The 10,898-nt window shown below is 44.6% G+C and overlaps 1 pseudogene; it reads right to left on the bottom strand.

The window, feature by feature from the left end:
• Window positions 1-6,884: 6,884 nt before the first annotated feature.
• LOC123114679 (uncharacterized) lies at window positions 6,885-8,256 on the bottom strand (annotated as a pseudogene).
• Window positions 8,257-10,898: the final 2,642 nt, after the last annotated feature.

Below are 10,898 nucleotides of genomic sequence, written 5' to 3' on the forward strand. Positions count from 1 at the left end.
AAACCTGACCTGATGGCCAGGGGCGTAGCTATCGATCTGCTCTAGATGGCCAAGCGAGTTGGCCCGCAGTACGAAGCCGCCAAATACGAAGATCTGACCGGGAAGGAAAACCTCCCCCTGGACCGCATTGTTGAAGACGATCGAAGGAGTCATCAAGCCTTCCAACGACGGCACAGTGGAACTCTCAATGAAAGCACCAATGTCAGTGTCAAAACCGGCGGATCTCGGGTTGGGGGTCCCGAACTGTGCATCTAAGGCTAATGGTAACAGGAGGCAGGGGACACGATGTTTTACCCAGGTTCGGGCCCTCTCGATGGAGGTAATACCCTACTTCCTGCTTGATTGATCTTGATGATATGAGTATTACAAGAGTTGATCTACCACGAGATCGTAGAGGCTAAACCCTAGAAGCTAGCCCATGATTATGATTGTTGTTTTTCTACGGACTAAACCCTCCGGTTTATATAGACACCGGAGGGGGCTAGGGTTACACAGAGTCGGTTACAGAGAAGAAAATCTACATATCCAAATATCTAAGCTTGCCTTCCACGCAAAGGAGAGTCCCATCTGGACACGGGACGAAGTCTTCAATCTTGTATCTTCATAGTCCAACAGTCCGGCCAAAGTATATAGTCCGGCTGTCCGAGGACCCCTTAATCCAGGACTCCCTCACTCATATTTGCAACTTGAAACAGGGGCTACGGATTAAACAAAGATTGGCTAAGGACGGGGTGACGATGCACGTCGGGAATGGTTCCAAGGTCTATGTGACCGCCATCGGCACGCTACCTCTACATCTACCTTCGGGATTAGTTTTAGACCTGAATAGTTGTTATTTGGTGCCAACGTTGAGCATGAACATTATATCTGGATCTTGTTTGATGTGAGACGGTTATTCATTTAAATCAGAGAATAATGGTTTTTCTATTTATATGAGTAATATCTTTTATGGCCATGCACCCTTGAAGAGTGGTCTATTTTTGTTGAATCTCGATCTTCGTAATACACATATTCATAATATTGATGACAAAAGATGCAAAGTTGATGATGATAGTGCAACATATTTGTGGCACTGCTGTTTAGGTCATATTGGTGTAAAGCGCATGAAGAAACTCCATGCAGATGGACTTTTGGAATCACTTGATTATGAATCATTTGATGCTTGTGAATCATGCCTCATGGGCAAGATGACTAAGACCCCGTTCTCTGGAACAATGGAGCGAGCCACTAACTTATTGGAAATAATACATACCGATGTATGCGGTCCGATGAGTGTTGAGGCTTGTGGCGGGTATCGTTATTTTTTGACCTTCACAGATGATTTGAGCAGATATGGGTATATCTAATTAATGAAACACAATTCTGAAAGAGTGAAACTTTTGAAGAGTTCAAACAATTTCAGTGTGAAGTGGAGAATCATCGTAACTAGCAAATAAAGTTTCTACGATCTGATCATGGAGGCGAATATTTGAGTTACGAGTTTGGCCTTCATTTAAAACAATGTGGAATAGTTTCACAACTCACGCCACCTGGAACACCACAGCGTAATGGTGTGTCCGAACGTCGTAACCATACTTTATTGGATATGGTGCAATCTATGATGTCTCTTACCGATTTACCACTATCTTTTTGGGGTTATGCATTAGAGACAGCTGCATTCACTATAAATAGGGCACCATCTAAATCCATTGAGACGACACCGTATGAACTATGGTTTGGCAAGAAACCTAAGCTGTCGTTTCTTAATGTTTGGGGTTGCGATACTTATGTGAAAAAGCTTCAACCTGATAAGCTTGAATCAAATTGAAGAAGTGCGTCTTCATAGGATACCCAAAAGAAACTATTGGGTACACCTTCTATCACAAATCCGAAGGCAAGATCTTTGTTGCTAAGAATGCATCCTTTCTAGAGAAGGAGTTTCTCTCAAAAGAAGTGAGTGGGAGGAAAGCAGAACTTGATGAGGTAATTGTACCTTCTCTCGAATTGGAAAGTAGCTCATCACATAAAACCGTTCCTGTGATGCCTACACCAACTAGTCAGGAAGCTAATGATAATTATCATGAAACTTCGGATCAAGTTACTACCGAACCTTGTAGGTCAACCAAAGCACGTTCCGCACCAGATTGGTACGGTAATCCTGTTCTGGAAGTCGTGTTACTAGACCATGACGAACCTACGAACTATGAGGAAGTGATGATGAGCCCAGATTCCGTGAAATGGCTTCAGGCCATGAATCTGAGATGGGATCCATGTATGAGAATAAAGTATGGACTTTGGTTGACTTGCCCGATGGTCGGCAAGCCATAGAGAATAAATGGATATTCAAGAAGAAGACTGATGCTGATGGTAATGTTACTGTCTACAAAGCTCCACTTGTTGCGAAAGGTTTTCAACAAGTTCAAGGAGTTGACTACAATGAGACCTTCCCACCTATAGTGATGCTTAAGTCTGTCCGAATCATGTTAGCAATTGCTGCATTTTATGATTATGAAATCTAGCAAATGGACGTCAAAACTTCATTCCTCAATGGATTTCTTAAAGAAGAGTTGTATATGATGCAACTAGAAGGTTTTGTCAATCCTAAAGGTACTAACAAAGTGTGCAAGCTCCATCGATCCATTTATGGACTGGTGCAAGCATCTTGGAGTTGGAAATACGCTTTGATGAGGTGATCAAAGCATATGGTTTTATACAGACTTTTGGAGAAGCCTGTATTTACAAGAAAGTGGGTGGGAGCTCTATAGCATTTCTAATATTATATGTGGATGACATATGGTTGATTGGAAATAATATATAATTTCTGGATAGCATAAAAGGATACTTGAATAAGAGTTTTTCATTGAAAGACCTCGGTGAAGCTGCTTACATATTGGGCATCAAGATCTATAGATCAAGATGCTTAATTGGACTTTCACAAAGCACATACCTTGATAAAGTTTTGAAGAAATTCAAAATGGATCAGTCAAGGAAAGGGTTCTTGCCTGTGTTACAAGGTGTGAAGTTGAGTCAGACTCAATGCCCGACCACTGCAGAAGATAGAGAGAAAATGAAAGTCATTACCTATGCCTCAGCCATAGGTTCTATCATGTATGCAATCTGTGTACCAGACCTGATGTGTGCCTTGCTATAAGTCTAGCAGGGAGGTACCAAAGTAATCCAGGAGTGGATCACTGGACATCAGTCAAGAACATCTTGAAGTACCTGAAAAGAACCAAGGATATGTTTCTCGTTTATGAAGGTGACAAAGAGCTTGTCTTAAATGGTTACGTCGATGCTAGATTTGACACTGATTCGGATGACTCTAAGTCACAAACCAAATATGTATTTATATTGAATGGTGGAGCTATCAGTTGGTGCAGTTCCAAGAAAAGCATCGTGGCAGGATCTACGTGTGAAACGGAGTACATAGCTGCTTCTGAAGCAACAAATGAAGGAGTTTGGATGAAGGAGTTCATATCCCATCTAGGTGTAATACCTAGTGCATCGGGTCCAATGAAAATCTTTTGTGACAATACTGGAGCAATTGCCTTGGCGAAGGAATCTAGATTTCACAAGAGAACCAAACACATCAAGAGATGCTTCAACTCCATCCGTGATCAAGTCAAGGAGGGAGACATAGAGATTTGCAAAATGCATACGAATCTGAATGTTGCAAACCCATTGACTAAGCCTTTTCCACGAGCAAAACATGATCAACACCAAGACTCCATGGGTGTTAGAATCATTACAATGTAGTCTAGATTATTGACTCTAGTGCAAGTGGGAGACCGAAGGAAATATGCCCTAGAGGCAATAATAAAGTTGTTATTTATATTTCCTTATATCGTGATAAATGTTTATTATTCATGCTAGAATTGTATTAATCAGAAACTTGATACATGTGTGGATACATAGACATAACACAATGTCCCTAGTATGCCTCTACTAGACTAGCTCATTAATCAAAGATGGTTAAGTTTCCTAACCATAGACATGTGTTTTCATTTGATGAATATGATCACATCATTAGGAGAATGATGTGATGGACAAGACCCATCTGTTAGCTTAGCATAATGATCGTTAAGTTTTATTGCTATTGCTTTCTTCATGACTTATACATATTCCATTGACTATGAGATTATGCAACTCCCGAATACCGGAGGAATACCTTGTGTGCTATCAAACTTCACAATGTAACTGGGTGATTATAAAGATGCTCTACAGGTATCTTCGAAGGTGTTTGTTGGGTTGGCATAGATCGAGATTAGGATTTGTCACTCCGAGTATCGGAGAGGTATATCTGGGCCCTCTCGATAAAGCACATCATGATAAACCTTGCAAGCAATGTGACTAATAAGTTAGTTACGGGATGATGCGTTACGGAACGAGTAAAGATACTTGCCGGTAACGAGATTGAACTAGGTATGAAGATACCAACAATTAAATCTCGGGAAAGTAACATACCGACAACAAAGGGAATAACGTATGTTGTCATAACGGTTCGACCGATAAAGTTCATGGAATATGTGGGAACCAATATGAGCATCCAGGTTCCGCTATTGGTTATTGACCAGAGAGGAGTCTCGGTCATGGCTACATAGTTCTTGAACCTATAAGGTCCGCATGCTTAACGTTCGATGACGATTTGTATTATATGAGTTATGTGATTTGGTGAACGAATGTTGTTCGGAGTCCCGGATGAGATCACGGACATGACGAGGAGTCTAGAAATGGTCGATAGGTAAAGATTGATATATTGGAAGGTAGTATTCAGACATCGGAAGTGTTCCGGAATGTACCGGGTACATATCGGAGTTCCGAGGGGGTTACCGAAACCCCCCGGGGGAAGATATGTGCCATATGGGCCATAGGAGGGAGGCACACCATCCCACAAAGGGGTGGCGTGCCCCCCACCAGGGAGGAGTCCGAAATTGGACAAGGGGAGGGAGCGGCGCCACCCTTTCCTTCTCCCCCTCTCTGTCCTTCCCCCTTTCCCCCTCCGGTAAAAGGAAAGGGGTGGGGGGCAAATCCTACTATGACCCCAAGTAGGACTCCTCCTACTTGGGGCGCGCCTAGGGCCAGCCTCCTCTCCCTCCCTCCTTTATATACGGGGGGGGGGGGGGCGCCCCTAGAACACACATCAATTGTCCCAAGCCGTGTGCAGCGCCCCCTCCACAGTTTACGCCTCTGGTCATATTCACGTAGTGCTTCGGCGAAGCCCTGCGTGGATAACTTCACCATCACAGTCACAACGCCGTCGTTCTAATGAAACTCTCCCTCGACACTTTGCTAGATCAAGAGTTCGAGGGACGTCATCAAGCTGAACATGCACAGAACTCGGAGGCATCGTACGTTTGACGCTTGATCGGTTGGAACGAGAAGAAGTTCAACTACATCTACCGCGTTGTCAAACGCTTCCGCTTTCGGTCTACGAGGGTGCGTGGACACAATCTCCCCTCTTGTTGCTATGCATCTCCTAGATAGATCTTGCGTGAGCGTAGGAAATTTTTTGAAATTGCATGCTACGTTCCCCAACACGTCAGTCATTGACTGATTAACCTAATTAACATGTTAATTAGTCTAATTAGATAATTAGGTTAAGTAAGTTTAATTAGTTTAATTAAACCAAATTAATTATGATATTTTCAAATTGCTAGGGTTTGTGTCATTGGGGAGGCACTAACGACGAGGTAAGCCATTGCCAAGGAGACGCCATGGACACCCCCTTCCCTCGAAAACCACCGCAGGGGAGGAACCAGGGGTCCCCATCTCCATGGGGATGAGTAGAGGAGCAGTGGATGCAAATGTAGCAGAAAGTTGGCTATCCGCGAGCGCGATGGAGCCACACCGCCCATGGGAAATAATATGGGGAACTTCGACAGTGGCAACAGCTGTCAGTAGATAAGAATCTTCTCCTAAGGCTGTGGCTGTCAGCTTGATTTGGCTTGTGTTGGGAGGAAGGGGAAGGAGATAGGTGAAGGACTAGAGGCTATTTTCATTGAATATGGGGCGTGCAACATGTCAATCATTTCAAGGGCATGGTAGTGTTTCTCAATATCGGTTGGTATTGAGATTCATTTCGACATCTCAATTCAGAGGCCATCAAAACAGTCATATTCGGGAGGCCCAATACCAATTTCGAAATCTGAGCCTCAAAACAAACATCCAAACGGGGCCTTAGGCTATTATTTTGTATTTTTGATTTCAATCCTTGGGTACGTGCATTTGTACAGTTGGAACCATCAACTCTCATGCAATGCTAAAAAAGGAAACCGAGAAGACTTTGGTATTTTTTATGTATAACATTGAAAAATTGTTTCGAGAAACCATTGAATTTGTCATGTCTTTGAGGTGGGAGTGCCGAATGCTACAAGCCATCTGAAATTGGTGAAATAAAACTAAAGCAGAATTGGAGCAGGGTGATAACATAGCAAAGCGACACAATGACCAAAGAACTAAATCCGAGAGGCTCATTATAGTTTCATTTGTTGGCTGGTGGCAATGCATGGGCATTTAATTATTAACATACTAGTGGGTTCTCTATCCACACTTGTCATATTCATAATTCAGGTTGCATCCCACCAATATTCACTTAGCCATGATGACATGGTAAGAATAGTTTGTCTTGCTCGAAAACAATCTCCATTGCCAGCTACATGATGTAAATCTACCATGAAAGAATGCGAGAAAACTAAAACAAAATGAACTGAATGAGAAACCACCTAAATATCAATAGGATACATTACTACAAATGCAGGTAATAGTGAATCAAAATGACAGGCCAATGGTACCACAGGAATTAAATCAAGTTCAAATGTAGTATACAAAATCATGAACAAAATCCTTTACCGATTGTATAGCATCACTTCCACCAAGGAGGTTGGTGGTCCTCATCACTCTGGGGCCTAGATGCCTGATGACATATTACTTTTGTCGAGATTCTGCCCGGCCCTTGCTCGGGTCTGGTAAACTCTTCTTTCATTTATCACTTAGAAAGTACCAGCAGATTGTGCTTTGTGGAGACCCCAGAAGAACACCATCCACGAGGGGAATGCAAGGTGTTTACTTGCCAGTCTTCATGTCAAAAACCATGCCCTGATCCCTACCCCTCCCGCCGATCCAGTACACACAATCACCCTTGAGTCCCAGAATGCCTTCCGCGTTTATCGACACTGAATTGTTCCTCCCAATAAACATCGAGTATCCCCTTAAGTCAGACACAGCGTCCCAACATGGTTGACGTTGGGGGTCATACCTCAGAACAAATATTTCATCATGTGCTACACGGCATCGACCCCCTTCTGGCAGGTGCAAAGTAACCGTGCACGACGCATTCCTCCATATTTGGTACAGGTTACCATCACAGAACACCAGGTTCTTGACACTAGTGAAAGTCGAGATTGTGTTGTATGGCCGGGCAAAACTGGTGGTGGCGTCAAACGATAGGTTACTTCCCACAGACAACAACAATGCCTTAATGGTGGCTGGTGCATTTAGATCCGGCCCAGTCCCGTGCATCTGGATGATTTTCCTATTATGCACCGCAGGATATGCTGATTTTTTGCCCATGAGGATGATAGGTTCCCGGCGGTGATGATGTGGTAGGAAGAGCACATGAACGTCTACAAACCGAGTGAGGAAGTAGACCGTACCATTTTCATGGTAGAGGAGGTCGGCGAGCTGGTCTCCAACGGTGAGGTGGATGGGGTCGAGGATGGCCCACCTGCTGGCCCTTGCCGTGACGTAGGCAACCCTATTGATGTCACAGATCACAACGGCCACGAAGTCGTCGGTGGTAGGGTTGGGCGCGAAGACGATCTTGGAGATGAGGCGGTTGTCATAGACAAGCGGGGGTAGGAGGATCTCGGCGGCTCTGATGGGGTGGAAGAGGCTGAGCAGGCTATGGACGTCATCAATGTGGACGGAGAGGGCGAGCCATCCGCTACAACAGCCGAGACAGGTCCTGACCGACGGGATGGTGGTGAGCTTGAAGGAGCGACGCGCGGCAGGGCAGAGCTCGCCCGAAGGGATGGCTTTGAGCTCAAAGGAGCGACGCACGAGGATTGGGGCTGCGGTGCTACGACGCTTGATGACAGCGGCGGTGCAGCACTTGGCAGGGTCATCGCCATGGTCGATGAGCAGCGACGGTGATGGCGGCGCAAGCGTGCGACGCCATCTAGTGCAGGCGCCCCGCACACTCGTGTAGCACTTGAGGTCATCAAGGCCGTCAGCAATGTGGCAGACTGGCAGGTCTGTCCAGGCTGGGCCTGGCGGCATGGCGGAGCTAGGATTCCGACGAGGTTGGGAAATTTCTAAATGAATAATGAGGGACTTTCGCTCACGCAAAAAAAGAAAGAAAGAGAGAATCTATGTGCCCTGGCTTACGATGGAAATCTTTTAAAGCATTCGACTGAGCCACAAAAACGTGCATGCAGAAAACTACTTCCAGAAATTGCGGTAACAACTCTATTTTCTGCTATTTTTGGTAAGTCATGATTTGCTTCCACCAAATCAATATAAATTTACTTAATGGTTCCAGAAATTATGTAAAATATCAAATTTGTTTTCCTGGTAATTCGTGATTGCTTCCTGTTTTTTCTGTTATTTTTGGTAAGTCGTGATTGATTGAAATAGACGTATACTCCCAAAGTCCCGAATTAGTTGACTCTGATTTGTCTAATACGGATGTATGTAGACACGGTTTAATGTTCGATACATCTATATCTGAATAAATCTAAGTCAATTAATTTGGGATGGAGGTTGTACAAAATATTAATGCTTTCTAGAAATTACAGATTTGCTTGCAACAAACAACTAAAATGTTTTTTCTTGTAGCACTAGGGTGGCATGGACACTTTAATTTTGCCCAATGCTCAGCATGGGACCATCGACGTTCTCGATCGTTGTTGTGTGGGCCGTCCGTTGTGAGTAATGTGGGCTATTTCAATAGTAAAAGCTTTGCCCCAACTCTATCTCCTATAGGTCCCTAAAAAAACTAAGGTGGAAAAACATTGTTGAAATGTGGGTTGTCGCCGCAGTAACGTCCCTAGCATCTAGCAGCAACTCGCCATCCCCTCGCTCCAACACCACACTCTCCACCTCGCAATCATGATGGTTATGGTCATAGCATCTCCGGAGGCCGACCCAACATCCCATCTGTGAGTCGCAACATCGGCGTGTGGCATCGCAGCAACAAATTTGCTGGTCACAACACATAGCGACATTGGTCCCAACACATCAAGGTGCCAATCCTAGCACACGGACCATGGTAGTAGCATGCTGAGATGTTGTTCCCAGCATGGAATGACCATGGTCGCATACCGCCCCCCCCCCCCCAATTTTACTGTTTGGCTGTCATCACCATATCATCGTAGCCACACAAGAGTTCACTACCTTGCACAGCGGTCATGTCCAGTCGCCGGAGGCAGCAGCGTGTGTTTGAGCTTGCAGCTTTGACGTCATGATAATGACGGGGGAGGTGGAGAAGGAGGTCAACGACGAGCATGGGAGGGGGAAATTGAAGCCATCGTGATCACCAACACTTTGTTCATCATCAGGATCATCATATCCATCCACATCTTCACTCACACCATCTCATCTTCAAACCCTAGATCTTCCCTCTTGCTCAATCTTTGTATCAAAGCTTGGGTTGGTACCTGGGAGTACTTGTATGTGTTGATTACACCTTGTAATTGAGGCATAGGAGACTTATTGGTGAAAGATTGTTATGTTCAGATTGTTCTTTGTATATTCATACGTACTAATCATGATCCATATGATGTCTTGTGAGTAGATCCATTAGTTATTGAAGACACGATAGAAGTATGGTTTCCGGTAGTCATGTGAAATTGATTACCGTTTGTCAGTGAGTGTCCTCGAAAGCACGTGACATAAGGAGTAGAGGCAACCCCTTTTGCTGGTTCAAGGACAGCGCGACAAAAAAAACTAAGATATTGCTCCGATAGTGCTATTAATGTCTAATGAATGCAAAGGATTCCAAATATGCGATCTTTATTTCGTTTCCATAGGAAATGGGCTATTTATTGATGAAATCAAGTCAATATATGGAAAGAAGTAAAGAGGAGATAACGAAGATCAAGTGGGAGGTGCACCAGAGAAGATAGAGCAAACGACGATGTTCCATATGACCACACACGCTCGTATGCCCGCTCATATGGACTGCCAAACGCGCCACCTGGTCCACCTGAATAGACTATTTTAAAGGCCCCATGCTCCCCAGGGCTGCCATCTGCAGGCATTGAGGGGCCACCGAGCGGTGACCCTTTGCATGTGGGTGGGGCCATGCTGACTACTCCATTGCCTATTTCGCCAAGGGCACTGGCGCATGCGTTCTACGAGGAGGTCCAGAGGCAAATCTCCCATATCCTGGCCGCTCCAGAGGCCCCTAAATCACGCCGGTCATGGAAGCGCAACATACCTGCAGGTTCACCACGTAGGAGCGCCAGAATCGCCAAGAGCAGAAGGCCCTCCACAACCTCCAGGCAGTAGCTGATGTCTGCTAGACTACGTCGGTACTTCCCCAAAGAGGAAGGGATGATGCAGCATAGCGATGGTAGGTATTTCCCTCAGTGATGAGACCAAGGTTATCAAACTAGTAGGAGAACCAAGCAACACTACGTAAACAACACCTGCACACAAAAAACAAAATACTCGCAACCCGACGTGTTAAAGGGGTTGACGGTCCCTTTTGGGTAACGGCGCCAGAAATTGGCGTGTTGACGGGAGAAAGTGGTAATAATTGACAGATCAAACGCCAAATAAAATAAAGTGCAGCAAGGTATTTTTGTATATTTCATTTAATAGATCTAAAATTAAAAAACAAAGGAAAATAGATCGCAAAGGAAAATAAATTAAATAAGAGACCCGAGGGGCGTAGATTTCACTAGTGGCTTCTCTCA

This window comes from Triticum aestivum, chromosome 5B (assembly GCF_018294505.1).
Source record: "Triticum aestivum cultivar Chinese Spring chromosome 5B, IWGSC CS RefSeq v2.1, whole genome shotgun sequence".
Lineage (NCBI taxonomy): Eukaryota > Viridiplantae > Streptophyta > Magnoliopsida > Poales > Poaceae > Triticum > Triticum aestivum.